We start from the raw sequence: 16,634 nt of genomic DNA, 5'->3' as shown, positions 1-16,634 counted from the left end.
CCCGTTCCAAAAGGCAGGGAACACAACAGTCACTGGTCTATTGTGATTGTGAAGTGTAACTGGTGTTTTCAAGGTCCCTGACTACAGGGGCAGAGAATGTTTTCTGATTAGAGCCCAGTTCTGCTCCTTGTGATTGGTTCCCTGTGTCTTTTGGCTTTCTTACTAGTATCTTGCCCCTGCACTCTTAGTCATCCACTCTTTTTATAAGAATGGCCCATGTGCTAGTTGCTAGTTTCAACAGTAGTCTGGAAACCTCTTTAATTTGATCAACAACATTATGAAGTGCTTTTTCTCTCTTCCAATCTATCACAGGCAGGATTATTGCCAATTGCTCATCACATAACATGTGTTGACCTTTTAGTATCTGTATTAACAATTTCCTTACTGATCTTCCAGCCTCTACTCACAGTCTCCATGCTATTCTTCAGCCTCTACCATCTGTTCAATCCCAAAGCAAATATCACAGGTTTTAACTTTTTGTTATGGCAACACCCATATCTTGTACAAATTATTTGCTTATAGTTTCTACAATCTGGAAATCCAGATTTGGTTCACTGGGTCATTCTTTTCCTGTCTTAGCTGAGGTCACTCATGCAACTGCAGTTATTTGGAGGTTTAACAGAGCTGCACGTCTAGGATGGCGTCACTCATGTATAATGCTTCATCTGTTATGTTTGAGGTAACGTTGTATACTGTCTAAATCCTGGTAACAATTTTAGTATGTTTTATTTCAGGAAATTATTCTAGTTTTTTTTTCTTTCTGATATATCAACTAGAAGGGGTTACTCACCTTAGCATTCAAGGAATTGTACATTTTGACCTTGTCCTGTTCTTTTGCAACCTCAGCAAATTCTGTCCACTATTCTGTTCTTTATAGCTTTTGAACAATCCGTGTGTTTTTGTGTCTCTTACCTTTTTTCATATTTTACCTAGCTGCTTCTGCACCCTTTTCTTTTTCTGTGATGAAATTGTATTTATTCTTCAAGACCTAACACAAATGTCATCATGCCCCTGGGTCTTCACAAAGTTAATATCACCCTCCTCTGTGCTACAATTTGTGCTGATTATTCGTGTATCTGTTTCACTAGGGCTGTCACATAAAAGAAGCGTATTTAAAAATCACGTGATGTGAATGGTCACAAAGCACTGAGGAGTTAAAAGTGCAGCCTGTTGGTGCTCCTGTGGAGTGCTATGTTTCTTCTCATTTCTGTGAAATAGGTAAATTTTCTTGAGGGAGAGTTGTTGTATTTTAGGTCTGGAAGGTCTTAGAAAATATTTTTATCCATCATTTTATGAATCAGGACACTAAATTACTAAGAATAGAATTTAATTTCCTGGGGCCACACAGTAGTAACTAATGGTAGATTGAGAACAAAGCCCAGATATGTCTCAATCTGGCCTTTGTGTGTTTCCCTTTCACCTATCCCCCATTCCTTTGTGTTTTTTTTTTTTTTTTTTTTTGTTTGTTTGTTTGTTTGTTTTTTAAAGTCAGTCTTGCTGTCTTGCCAGGCTGGAGTACAGTGGCACAATCTCGGCTCACTGCAACCTCTGCCTCCTGGGTTTAAACGATTCTTGTGCCTCAGCCTCCCAAGTAACTGAGATTTGTTGGTCAGGATGGTCTCAATCTCCTGACCTCCTGATCCGCCTGCCTCGGCCTCCCAAAGTGCTGGGATTGCAGGCGTGAGCCACTGCTCCTGGTGCCCCCATTCTTTCTCACTCTTTCATTTCCTCATTCCAGATATCCATGCCCTCACTTTGATACTTATTAGTTTCCTGCCTGCCAGACCCAAAGCACAGTAGCCCTAAGTTTCTCATTATTAATTAGGCCTGCTCTGCCTTCTAGTTCTCTTCAGGAGTCCAATGTGGGCACTGTTGGAGCAGGATTTAAGCATCACTTTTGAAATTCATGCTGCTGAGGATGATGAAAAGATATATAGATATGATTTCATCTGGAACTTTGCTTTTAGAGATGATAAACAGGAAAAATTACAGTGAGGCTTTAGGGATTTTCATAATTTGCTTGAATGAATTTGAGAACTCTTGGTCAGCTATGCAACTAAGGCACAATAAGCTGATTTAAAATAGAATAAATCTGTATCTAGTCATACTCCATATCTAATGAATGATGTATATTTATTTGCATTTTAATAACTTGTTATGATATTTTATCCTAAAAGTTATACTACAGAATGTTTGAATTTTTGATTCTTTTTTGCATAATATTATTAAGGCATACCTATATCCAAATTCTAGAAGCACAAAAGAGAGTGGTAGCCTCTTACTCTTGCTGTATGAACCAGGCTTAAATAGATAGAAAGATTATATTAACATGTTTGCTAAAATTTAAAAGCAAACACAAATAATTTGGGTTGCTTTATTATACATCATAAGTAGTATTTTAGTCTTCTTTCAAATCTCAACTGATATTTCATAACTGTTTTAATTTTATTTCATAGGTTCATAATTAAGACTGTCATATTGGGCATGTTGATATTAGAGATTTAACATTGTTTTAATTTATTCTACTTAATGTAAGACTTTTCTAAGGTTTTGAATTTAAAAATAACATTGATTTGCAAAGTGTTATGCTAATTTACATCAAATGGTCTTTCAGTTTATATGTCTAAGACTATTTTAGCACTGTGGAAGAAATAATTGGAAACAACGTGCAAAATTGAATGCAATTTTTGTTTAGTTATGTGAGTTCTAAAGTGGCATGAATTCCTAATAAGCTCCTCTTAAACATTAATTTAGGATAAATCTCATTAAGGTAGTGGTACTTGTGCTTAGAGATATTAGTTTGTGTTTAAAATTTTAGACCTGCTGAGAATATATATATAGCAATAATGCCTTCTTTACGCCTATAGGTATCACTCAGTATAACTTAACAAAATAATATTTGTCTCTGGAAATGAAAATTGTGAAACACCAGGCATAATTAAAAACCTTTCTTCTGCCTAGAAATATGCTTTAAATTTTTTTTTCTAGTAGTGCATTAAAATTCAGAAGAAAAGGATGGTGGCAATTCTCGGACCATCGCATTCTTGTTCACAGAGGTGAATGGGATATACGGGGCCTTTTGTGACATTGTATTGATTTGATCTCTTGAAGAGTGTTGTTATTAAGGCTTCATGGCATAGTCCTCTGCTGCAGTTCAGAAACATTTATGCTGTGTGTTTATGATCTTCTATCTAATCATGTTATCAGAGATGACTGTGCAAGCAGAGAGCATAAAGAAATTTGAGATACCAGGATTTGCTGGCATTAAATAAGGGGGTTTGAGGATATGATGAAAAGCTGAAAGGTAAGATTGGGATCAGAAAAAAAAAAGGCAGATTTATTGGCCCAGGTAGTATTTTCACTTTCTAAAGGTTCTCACACACTAAATATAAACTCTTATATTATAACCTTCAATTCCAAACAAAGCAGCTTTTTCATGAAGCAATTCCAGACTTTCATCTATCTTGAGAAGAATAAAAAATCAAGAAGTCTGAGAAGTCTAAAAATAGAAGGTATTATTTCCAAGCAAGAAAGGGTAAAGTTGAATAATTACAGGCATACCTCAGACATATTTCAGGTTCAGTTCCAGACCACAGCAATAAAGCAATTATCGCAGTAATGCAAGTCACATGAATATTTTGACTTTCCAGTGAATATAAAAGTTATATCTACACTGTATTATTGTCTATTAGGTTTACAATAGCATTGTATCTAAAAACAATGTACGTGCTTAATTTAAAAACACCATATTGCTAAAAAATTGCTAACGATCATCTGAGCCTTCAGCAAGTCAATCATTTTGCTGGTGGAGAATCTTGCCTCGATATTGATGGTTGCTGACAGATTAGGGTGGCAGTTGCTGAAGGTTTTGGTACCTGTGGCAATTTCTTAAGATAACACAACAATGAAGTTAGCCACATCAGTTGACTCTTTCATGAAAGATGGCTCTGTAGCATGCTAGGTGCTTAATATCATTTTACCCAGAGTAGAACTTTCAAAATTGGAGTCAGTCCTCTCAAACCCTGCTGCTGCTTTGTCAACTAAGTTGAAATAACATTATAAACATTTTGCTGTCATTTCAGCAATGTGCACAGTGTCTTTACTGGGAATAGATTCTGTCTCAAGGAACCTCTTTCTTTGCTCGTCCATGAAGGGCAACTCCTGATGTTTTCAAGTTTTATCATGACATTGCAGCAATTCATTTGTATCTTGTCTCTGCTTCTGCTTTTTCTCTTGCTATATCCACAACATCTGCAGTTATTTTCTGCATTGAAGTCTTGTACCCCTCAACGTCATCCTTGAGGGTAGGTATTAATTTCTTCCAAACTCCTGTGATTGTTGATTTTGTTTTACCTCCTCCCATGATTCGTGGATGTTCTTAATGGTGTCTACAGTGTTGAGTTCTTTGCAGAGTATTTTCAGTTTACTTTGCCTGGATCCATTGGAGGAATCACTATGGCAGCTGTAGCCTTAGAAAATATATTTCTTAAGTCATAAGACTTGAAAGTTGACATTTCCCTATAATTGATGGACTGCAGAATGGATGTTGTGCTAGCAGATGTGAAAACAACATTACTCTTCCTGTGTATCTCCATCAGAGCTTTTGGGTGACCAGGTGCCTCATCAGTGATCAGTACTATTTTGAAAGCAATCTTACTTTCTGAGCAGTAAGTCTCAACAGCAGGCTTAAAATTCTCCATAAACCATGCTGTGGACAGATGTACTGTCATCAAACTTTGTTGTTCCATTTATAGAGCATGGACAGAGTAGATTTACCATAACTCTTACTGGATTTAGGATTTTCAGAATATAAATGGGCTTTGACTTCCACTTAAACTCACAAGCTGCATTAGGTCCTAACAGGAGATCCAGGCTATACTTTGAAGCTTTGATGCCAGGCAGTGACTTCCCCTTTCTAGTTACAAAAGTAATAGATGGCATCTTCTTCCACTATAGGATTGTTACATCTACATTGAAACCCTAAGTGTGGCCACCTTCATCAAAGATTTTAGCTAGGTCTTCTGGATAACTCACTGCAGCTTCTACATCATCAGCACTTGCTGCTTTACCTTGCATTATCTTATAAAGATGGCTTTTGTCCTTAAACCTTGTGAACCAACCACTGTTGGCTTCCAATTTTTACTTTGCAGCTTCCTCCCCTCAGCCTTCATGGAATTAAAGAGATTTAGGGTCTTATTCTGGATTAGGCTGTGGCTTAAGGGAATGTTATGACTGCTTTGACCTTCTGTCCAGATCACTGAAACTCCTTATCAACAATAAGGCTGCTTTGTTTTGTTATTCATGTGTTCGCTGGAGTAGCACTTTTTATTCCTTGAATAACTTGTTATTTGCAATCACAACTTGGCTAACTCTGGTGCAAGAAGCTTAGTTTTCACTTATCTCAGCTTTCAAGGCCTTCCTTACTAAGTTTAATCATTTCTAGCTTTTGATCTTAAGTAAGAGAAGTGTATCTCTTCTTTTCACTTGACCATTTAGAGTTCATTGTAGGGTTATTGGCTTAATTTCAATATTGTTGTGTCTCAGAGACCCAAGGAGACAGAGGGAGAAGGGAGAATGGCTAGTGAGTGGAGCAGCTGAAACACACCATATTTATTTCTTAAGTTTTCTGAATTATGTGAGTATGGTTTATGGTACACCCCCAAAAAAGGGTAGGGACACTGAAAATCACCAGTCATACAAAAGTAACATAAAAAATCATTGATAATATCTGTTATGGCTACCTATGATATAAGATCTGCATTACATGTAGTAAGGATGTAAAAGTTTGAAATATTGCTAGAATTACCAAAATTACCAAAATCTGATACGGAGACAGAAAATGAGCACACACTTTTGGAAAAATGGCACAATAGCCTTACTTGATGCAAGGTTGCCACAGACCTTCTGTTTTTAGAAAATGCAGTATCTGCAAAGTTCAGTAAAGTTCAATAAAACAAGACATGCCTATAATAGTTTGTTCTTTGTCATGATTTATAAAGGAGGTTAAAATGCAAACCTACTTGAAATTATAATTTTAGCAAATTATTTTACACATATTTAATATCAAGTTTAGTCCATATTTTATTCTGTTAATTTGAAGTCTTTATATTCCTATAGGGCTGTCCTTAATTTAAAAAGTCAAATTTATGTAAATAAATTTACACACATTTCTATGGGAGCATAAATTTATTCACTATCTCTGTACTCTTTCCAGACATGACTTACCATGTTACCCACTGAAATGCCTCCTTTTCATGTGAATTTTGCCTAGAATTTTAATTCTACCTTTTAAACAAGTGAAATTAATATGTGTGTGTGTATATATATATATTTTTTTCAATAGTTGGATACATCAATATATAGTAACAGTTTTTGTACCTTTCATTTTGTTTATCATTATCTCCTTTCTTTTGGGTTCAAAAGTATGTCTTTTGGTAGTTCTTTTGATAATGTTCTATGAGCAGTTAAGATTTTTATTTAATGGATATTTAAGAATAGCTTTTCTTTCTCTCCTTCTTCATTGATTGTTTATATGGATGTAGAATACAAGATGATGATGATTTTAATTCAACATTCTGAAGATGTTATTTTCCCGTCTGTGAGAATCTATTATTGCTAATGAATGCCGACAATTTAATTGTCATTTCTTGGGAGATTATGTATATAATCTATATTTTTGGTTTTTAGTTATATCTGATGTGTCTGGGTGTGGATTTTTTTACTGCTTTTCATTCTGTGTTTTTAACTTGAGAAAGAAAGAAACAGAGAAAGAGAAATAGAAAGAGAGAGAGAGATTGCTTTCTTTTATTCTGTATTTCTAGAATTTTTATTAAATGTGTTTGTTGGAAACTTTCAATATATCCTCTCTGTCTTTGAAATAATTTTTTGGATATTTAAATATTTGAATATTTAAATCTCAACAATAATTTCCAGGTTTAGAATTTTCACTTTGACTATGCCTAGTTAAGAGTTTACCTCATCTATTGAGATATCTTTATCTTCACTAGTTTTAGTTGTAAATTTTTTCATTCTTACTTTTTGTTTCATTTTTGCCTACTTTGTTACATAATTTTCTTCCTCCTTTATGGAAGTTATTTTATTCTTGATATATTTTAAAGTCCCATTCTAATTGATTTGGATCAAATTAATCTGAGTGTTTAGTGTGTTGCCTACATTTCTAAACTTTTAGGTCTATCACGTACTTTGGAATTGTTGTAGGCTGACTTATCTGAAAATTTTATATTTTACTGTCTGATTTCTGTTACTGTGTCATTAGTTTTTTATTTGAAAGTTTGTGATTATACCAACCCAGTTCCCTAGGCCTTAAATAGAGAAAATTTAAGGGGCCTAATAAATTTCCCAAAGAATTCAAGTTAGAATTCCTGGTTGACAGGTAGTTCTGCTTCATGCATTAAATCGGGGATCCAGACTTCTTGCCTTTAGTAAAGCAGACATCTCTTAAAGCCTTGTAGTTGTCTGTATCCAGCTCAGAGATTAGAGACTTACAACGATAACTCGTTACCAGAAGTTTGAAAGTGTTTATGTAAAATACATGATTCCTCAAATAATGTATGAATTGTTATTGCAGAAGGTTTACCACAAACGTTCCCTGTTGCTATTTTTAGTTTCTATATGAAAATAATCACACTTTCTTCAAAATAGTTGAATACTATTTATTTCTATATAAAGATAATAAGGTTTGAATTTATAAAAATAACTTTAATTTGGCATACTTAGTTCGGTTTATATCTGGTTTTATGAAACACACACATATATATACAAACACACATGCACATATATATATAAATACTTTCAAATTGTTTCTAAGATATCTTGTTGTCTTTTGTAAGAAAATCATCCCGGGGGTGGACATAAACTCTGATATACCTTATGGTGATATTGGAGGACATTCTTAATATTTTTTAGTCCTTTGAGACAATAACTTACAAAAATTTAAGAAATTACTGGTGTTCTCAGTTATTCATGTGATCTTTTTAGGAAATAATCCTTTTTGTACTCAGTTTTTTTTTCCTTTTGACATGTGCTACTATCAATTGAAAATTTGACTTTTATAAATAGTTATCCATTATGATATTATGAAAACTTCTGGTAACAAGTTACCATTTTCAATCTGAAATTACTACAAACTTTTTTTAGAATGAGTATCAATCAATCAATATTATTACTGGAAACAGTAGTCTCAGTTTTACATTGAACTGTAGAGTAATGGTAAATTTGAAGTGATGGAGATGTGCAGTTTCAAGTCACCGTATACGAGGATTATGAGCATGAAAAGAAGCATGCCGTACCAACAATAGATGGGAACTTTGGGGCCGCAAAAACAAGCTCTGCTTTTCTGCAGCCATAGACAGAAAAAAGCATGATTTATTCCCATTATTGGACAGTGTCAAAAGTGACTGCCATAAAAAGTGATGAAAACCTCTTGAAAGATGGAAACACTGTTCTGTTGGACAGAGAAAAACAACTCTTGTCTTGGATAGAATTCTATAACTAGGATTATAGTATCTTTGCTCTTTTTAAAAATAAATGACTCATATTCTAATTTCTCTGTTTTATTTCTATTCTTTTTTAAAAGTTAACTACTCTTCAGGACTGGTTATTTTCTACCCCTTCATAATTAAGGAGCCTATATTCTTTATCTCTATGTTTACAATTAAATATTTTTAATAAAATTAAATGTAAAAATTGTGTTAATTTGGAAAACATTGAAGATTCTCTATTAATTTAATAATTGCATTATGACCAGGAGGACTTTCCTCTAATTTTATGTGGGTGCATTTATATATAGATTGCTATTATGAACTAATTCACCATGGAGATGAAGTATTAATATTATATGTATATAATTTTTAAAATTACCCTATAAAATAAATAGCATACATTACTTATGTAAATATGTTTTATTCATGAGGGTTGTTTGTTTTTCAGAAATTCTCTTTCATCTATTGAGGTGACCATAAAATTTTTCTATTTATCTATTAATGAGATGTGTTATAATAGTATATTTCCTTAGATGACCTATCTATGGTTTAATAAAGTTAAGTTATTTGGCCTTGATTTTGGCCTTTATTAAAAATTGGGATGAGGAGATTCTGTCGAATGCTGTGAAGTATAACTATGTTTTGAGTGACATAAAGAATATATGAGATACCATCTCACACCAGTTAGAATGGCGATCATTAAAAAGTCAGGAAACAACAGGTGCTGGAGAGGATGTGGAGAAATAGGAACACTTTTACACTGTTGGTGGGATTGTAAACTAGTTCAACCATTATGGAAAACAGTATGGCGATTCCTCAAGGATCTAGATCTAGATGTACCATATGACCCAGCCATCCCATTACTGGGTATATACCCAAAGGATTATAAATTATGCTGCTATAAAGACACATGCACACATATGTTTATTGCGGCACTATTCACAATAGCAAAGACTTGGAATCAACCCAAATGTCCATCAGTGACAGATTGGATTAAGAAAATGTGGCACATCTACACCATGGAATACTATGCAGCCATCAAAAAGGATGAGTTTGTGTCCTTTGTAGGGACATGGATGCAGCTGGAAACCATCATTCTTAGCAAACTATCACAAGAACAGAAAACCAAACACCGCATGTTCTCACTCATAGTTGGGAACTGAACAATGAGATCACTTGGACTCGGGAAGGGGGACATCACACACCGGGGCCTATCATGGGGAGGGGGGAGGGGGGAGGGATTGCACTGGGAGTTATACCTGATGTAAATGACGAGTTGATGGGTGCTGACGAGTTGATGGGTGCAGCACAGCAACATGGCACAAGTATACATATGTAACTAACCTGCACGTTATGCACATGTACCCTAGAACTTAAAGTATAATAATAATAAATAAATTTTAAAAAAAAAGAATATAATAGTTATATGTACTGTGTTCTTGGATAGGAGTTGTAAACAAGTCAGACTCAAAATTCTTACTGTTTTTGCTACTTTGAATTTAGCAGAAATGGTACTCATTTTTGTATAAAACAACAAGTGCATTGCAATATAAAGGAGTATTTAAAAAGAACAATAAAGTAGAAGAATATTCCTGGCAGATATTAAAATGTATTTGAAGGAATATATTTAAAATGTATAGTATTAACTTCCAAAGATACATATTCATCAATGTTACCAAGAAAAGAGGTTAAAAATAGACTACATTACATGAAGTAGTAAAACAATGGTGAAATTAAGATTATTAATTAATGGGAAGAATAGACAGATTGTTTAATGCCATGGTTATGTTGTAGGGGTTGACATTGGGGAGGAGAAGCAATACTAATTTGGGCATAGGGCAAGTATTGCAATTTCTTTCTTTTCTCTTCTCTTCTTTTCTCTTTTTTTTTGAGACAGAGTTTCACTCTTGTCTCCCAGGCTGGAGTGCAATGGTGAAATCTCGGTTCACTGCAACCTCTGCCTCCTGGGTTCAAGTGATTCTCCTGCCTCGGCCTCCCAAGTAGCTGGGATTACAGGCACACACCACCATGCCCAGCTAATTTTTATATTTTTAGTAGAGACGAGGTTTTGCCATGTTGGCCAGGCTGCTCTTGAACTCCTGACCTTAGGTGATCTGTCCACCTTGGCCTCCCAAAGTGCTGGGATTACAGACTAGTTTCTTAACTAAGCCCCAGAAGAGTCACCCTCACAATTAAATGTGAGTTGAATGTTGGAAATTAACATCCATTGTACCTTAGTGGAGAGATCTATTTGGGGAAAAGAGAATTCCCACAGAGTTTCTTGTTGCTTTAAAATGAAGCGTAAGGCAACGTTATAACAAAATGAGGCTTACTTGTAGGATACAAATTACGATTTTCATGAAAACTTGCAACTGTAATGAAGCAGTAACTTTTTAAAAATGATTTGCTTTCCTATTTCTTTTTTTCTTTATTTCTTAAAAAAAAAAAGGGGGTATACATGTGCAGAAGTGCAGGTTTGTTACATAGGTATATTTGTGCCATGGTGGCTTGCTGCACCTATTGACCCATCCTCTAAATTCCTTCCCCTCACCCCACACCCCACAGCAGGCCCCAGTGTATGATGTTCCCCTCCTTGTGTCCATGTGTTCTCAATGTTCAACCCCCCAATTATGAGTGAGAACATGCAGTGCTTGGTTTTCTGTTTCTATGTTAGTTTGCTGAGGATGAGGGCTTCCAGCTTCATCCATGCCCCTGCAAAGGACATAATCTCATTTCTTTTTATGGCTGCATAATATTCTATGGTGTGTATATGTAGCACATTTCTTTTATCCTGTCTATCATTGATGGGCATTTGGTTTGTTTCCATGTCTTCGTTATTGTAAATAGTGCTGCAGTAAACATATGCATGCATGTGTCTTTATAGTAGAATGATTTATATTCCCTTGGGTATATACCCAGTAATGGTATTACTGAGTCAAATGGTATTTCTGGTTCTAGATCCTTGAGGAATCACTATATGTCTTCCATAATGGTTGAACTAATTTACATTCACACCAACAGTGTAAAGGCATTCCTGTTTCTCCACAACATCACCAGCAACTATTGTTTCTTGACTTTTTAATAATCGCCATTCTGACTGGCATGAGAAGGTATCTCATTGTGGTTTTGATGTACATTTCTCTAATGATCAGTGCTGTTGAGTTTTTTTTCATATTGACCACATAAATTTCTTCTTTTGAGAAGTGTCTGTTTATGTCCTATGCCCACTTTTTGACGGGGTTGTTTTTCTTTTTCTTGTAAATATGTTTAAGTTCCTTGTAAATTCTGGATATTAGACATTTGTCAGATGGGTAAACTGCCAAAATTTTCTCCCATTCTGTAGGTTTCCCATTCACTCTGATGATAGTTTGTTTTGCTGTTCAGAAGCTCTTTAGATTAATTAGATCCCATTAATCAGTTCTGGATTTTGTTGCCATTGCTTTTGGCATTTTTGTCATGAAGTCTTTGCCAATGCCTATGTCCTGAATGGTATTGCCTAGGTTTTCTTATAGGTTTTTATGGTTTTTGGTTTTACCTTTAAGTCTTTAATCCATCTTGAGTTAATTTTTTATAAGGTGTAAGGAAGGAGTCCAGTTTCAGTTTTCTGCATATGACTACTCAGTTTTCCCAGCACTGTTTAATGAATAGGAGATCCTTTCTTCATTGCTTATTTTTGTCAGGTTTGTCAAAGATCAGGTGAGTGTAGGTGTGTGGTGTTATTTCTGAGGTTTCTGTTCTGATCCACTGGTCTATATGTCTGTCTTGGCATCAGTACCATGCTGTTTTGGTTACTGTAGTCTTGTAGTACAGTTTGAAGTCAGGTAGTGTGATGCCTCCAGCTTTGTTCTTTTTGCTTAGGATTGTTTTGGCTATACCGGGTCTTCTTTGATTCCATATGAAATTTGAGATAGTATTTTTTTCTAATTTTGTGAAGAATATCAATGGCAGTCTGATGGGAATAGTATTGAATCTATGAATTACTTTGGGCAGTATGGCCATTTTCACAATATTGAATCTTCCTATTCATGAGGATGGAATGTTTTCCCGTTTGTTTATGTTCTGTCTTATTTCCTTGAGCAGTGGTTTGTAGTTCACCTTGAAGAGGTCCTTCATATCCCTTATTAGCTGTATTCCTAGGTATATTATTCTCTTTGTAGTGATTGTGAATGGGAGTTAATTCATGATTTGACTCTCTGCTTGCCTATTGTTGATGTAAAGGAATGCTTGTGAGTTTTGCACATTGATTTTATATTCTGAGACTTTGCTGAAGTTGCTTATCAGTTCAAGAGGTTTTTGGACTGAGATGGGGTTTTCTAAAAGTGAAATCGTGTGGTCTACAAACAGAGACAACTTGACTTCCTCCCTTCTTATTTGAATACTCTTTATTTCTTTCCCTTGCCTGATTGCCCTGGCCAGAACTTCCAATACTATGTTGAATAGGTGTTGTGAGAGAGGGCATCCTTGTCTTGTGCTAGTTTTCAAAGGAATGCTTCCAGCTTTTGCCCATTCAATATGATATTGGCTATGAGTTCGTCATAAATAGCTCTTATTATTTTGACGTATGTTCCATCAATACATAGTTTTTTCAGAGTTTTTAACATGAAGGGCTGTTGAATTTTACCGAAGGCCTTTTCTGCATCTATTGAAATAATCATGTGGCTTTTGTCTTTGGTTCTGTTTATGTGATAGATTACATTTATTGATTTGTGTATGTTGAACCAGCCTTGCATCCCAGGGATGAAGCTGACCTGATCGTAGTGGATAGTTTGTTGATGTGCTGCTGGATTTGGTTTGCCAATATTTGATTGAGGATTTTTGCGTCAGTGTTCATCAGGGATATTGGCCTGAAGTTTTGTTTTTTTGTTGTGTCTCTTCCCCGTTTTGGTATCAGGATGATGTTGGCTTCATAAAATGAGTTACGGAGGAGTTCCTCCTTTTCAATTGTTTTGAATAATTTCAGAAGGAATGGTCCCAGTTCCTCTTTGTATTTCTGGAAGGGTTCAGCTGTGAATCCGTCTGGTCCTGGGCTTTTTTTGGTTGGTAGACTATTAATTACTGCCTCAATTTAAGTGCTTCTTATTAGTCTTTTCAGGGATTCAACTTCTTCCTGGTTTAGTCTTGATAGGGTGTATACATCCAGGAAGTTATCCATTTCTACTAGATTTTCTAGTTTATTTACATAGAGATGCTTATAGTATTCTCTGATGGTGGTTTGTATTTCTGTGGGGTCAGTGGTGATATCCCCTGTATCATTTTTTATTGTGTCCATTTGATTCTTCTCTGTCTTCTTCTTTGTTAGTCTGGCTAGCGGTCTACTTATTTTGTTAATTTTTCAAAAAAACAGTCCTGGATTCGTTGATTTTTTTGGAATGTTTTTCGTGTCTCTATTTCCATCAATTCTTCTCTGATCTTAGTTATTTTTTGTTTTCTGTGAGCTTTTGGATTAGTTTGCTCTTTTCTCTCTAGCGCTTTTAATTTTGATTTTAAGGTGTTGATTCAAGATCTTTCTAGCTTTCTGATGTGGGCATTTAGTGCTATAAATTTCCCTCTTAACCCTGCTGTAGCTGTGTCCCAGAAATTCTGGTATGTCATCTCTTTGTTCTCATTGGTTTCAGAGAACTTGATTTCTGCCTTAATTTCGTTATTTACCCAGGAGTCATTCAGGAGCATGTTGTTCAATTTCCATTTAATTAAGTGGTTTTGAGTGAGTTTCTTAATCCTGAGTTCTACTTTGATTGCACTTTGATCTGAGAGACTATTTGTTATGATTTCAGTTCTGCATTTGCTGAGGAGTGTTTTACTTCCAATTATGTGGTTGATTTTAGAATAAGTGCCAAGTGGCACTGAGAAGAATATATATTCTGTTGTTTTGGGGTGGTGAGTTCTGTAGATGTCTATTAGTTCCACTTGATCCAGAGCTGAGTTCAAGTCCTAAATATCCTTCTTAATTTTCTGTCTTGTTCATCTATCTAGTACCAACAGTGGTAAGTTTTCCGCTATTATTGTGTGGGAGTCTACGTGTCTTTGTAGGTGTCTAAGAACTTGTTTTATGAATCTGCGTCCTCCTGTATTGGCTGCATATATATATTCGGAACAGTTATCTCTTCTTGTTGAATTGTTGCCTTTACCATTATGTAATACCCTTCTTTGTCTTTTTTAATCTTTTTTGGTTTAAAGTCTGTTTTATCAGAGATTAGGATTGCGATCCCTGTTTTTTCTTTTTCTTTTTTCTTTTCTTTCTCTCTCTTTTTTTTTTTTTTTTTTTTTTTTGCTTTCCATTTGCTTGGTAAACTTTCCTCCATCCCTTTATTTAACCAAATCGCCAGTCTGTGTCTTAATTGGGGCATTTAGGCCATTTACATGTAAGGTTAGTATCATTATGTATGAATTTGATACTCTCATCATGATGCTATTTGGTTATTTTGCACACTAGTTGATGCAGTTTCTTCACAGTGTCAATGGTCTTTATATTTTGGTGTGTTTTTGCAGTGACTGGTACCGGTTTTTCCTTTCCATATTTAGTGCTTCTTTCAGGAGTTCTCACAGGGCAGACCTGGTGGTAACGAAATCCCTGAGCATTTGTTTGTCTGTAAAGGATTTTATTTCTCCTTTGCTTAAGAAACGTAGTTTGACTGGATATGAAGTTCTTGACTGAAAATTCTTTTCTTTAAGAATGTTGAATATAGGCCCCCCACTCTCTTCTTGCTTGTAGGGTTTCTGCTGAGAAGTCTACTGTCAGTCTGATGGGCTTCCCTTTGTAGGTGACCTGGCATTTCTCTCTGGCTGCCCTTAACAGTTTTTTCATCATATTGACCTTGGAGAATCTGATGGTTATATGTCTTGCGGATTATCTTCTTGTGGAGTATCTTAATGGTGTTCTCTGTATTTTCTGAATTTGCATGTTGGTCTGTCTTCCTAGGTTGAAGAAGTTCTCCTGGATAATATCCCGAAGTGTGTTTTCCAGCTCATCTCCATTCTCCCTGTCTCCTTCTGGTACTCCGATCAATCATAGGTTTGGTCTTTTTATGAAGTCGCATTTTTTTTGGAGGCTTCGTTCATTCTTTTTCATTCTTTTTTCTCTATTCTTGTCTGCATGTCTTATTTCAGTAAGGTGGTCTTCAAACTCTGATAACCTTTCTTCCGCTTGGTCAATTTGGCTGCTGATACTTGTGTGTGCTTCACATAGTTCTTGTGCTCTGTTTTTCAGCCCCATCAGGTTGTTTTATGTTCAAGGTACATAAACTGGTTATTGTAGTTAGCAGTTCCTCTATCCTTTTATCAAGGTTCTTAGCTTCTTTGCATTGGGTTAGAACATGCTCTTTTAGCTCATCAAAGTTTTTTTATTACCCATCTCCTGAAGCGCTACTTCTGTCAGTTTATCCATCTTGTCCTCCATCCAGTTCTGTGCCCTTGACGGAGAGATGCTGTAATCATTTGGTTGAGAAGAGACACTCTGGCCTTTTGGTTTTCAGCATTTTTGCATTGATTCTCAACTTCGTGAATTTGTGTAGTTTTGGTCTTTGAGGCTGCTGACCCTTGGATGGGTTTTTTTATGGGGGCCCTCTTGTTGTTATTATTGTTGATGATTATGCTCTTGTTGTCCCTTTCTGTTTGTTTTGTTTTCTTTCAATAGTCAGGTCTCTCTTCTGTAGGGCTATTGCAGTTTGCTGGGGGTTCACTTCATGCCTTATTCATCTCATTTGCTCCCCTGCCTGGAGATATCACTCAAGGAGTCTGGAGAGCAGCAAAGATGGGTGCCTTCTCCGTCTTTTGGCACCTCTGACCTTGAGGGTCACCAACCTGATATCAGTAGGATCACTCCTGTATAGGGTATCTGACAACCCAGTTGGGTGGCATGGGGAGCAGGACTCATTTAATGAAGCACTTTGTACCTTGGTGGAGAAAGTGTGTTTTGCTGGAGGGAAACCCACTAGTCTGGGTCGCCTGGATTCCTCAGAACTACCAAGAGGAAAGGTTAAGTCTGCTGGTCTGCAGAGACAGTGGCCACCTCTTCCCCTAGGGGCTCAGGCCCAGGGAGATCCAAATTCTGTCCCTGATCCTCTGGCTGGAGTCATTGGAGATCCTGCAGGGAAGTCCTGCCCACTGAGGAAGGATGGGTCCGGGTTAGACCTT

General features: G+C 35.9%; 1 protein-coding gene across 8 annotated transcripts in view; it reads left to right on the top strand.

Moving 5' to 3' along the window:
* Positions 1–16,634, top strand: part of EPHA6 (EPH receptor A6) — a 930,448-nt gene that overhangs the window by 170,769 nt on the left and 743,045 nt on the right. The gene's annotated exons all lie outside the window — the stretch shown is intronic.

This window comes from Macaca fascicularis, chromosome 2 (assembly GCF_037993035.2).
Source record: "Macaca fascicularis isolate 582-1 chromosome 2, T2T-MFA8v1.1".
Lineage (NCBI taxonomy): Eukaryota > Metazoa > Chordata > Mammalia > Primates > Cercopithecidae > Macaca > Macaca fascicularis.
The sequence above is the reverse complement of the archived record's forward strand: the minus strand, read 5'-3'. Positions and strand labels throughout refer to the sequence as shown.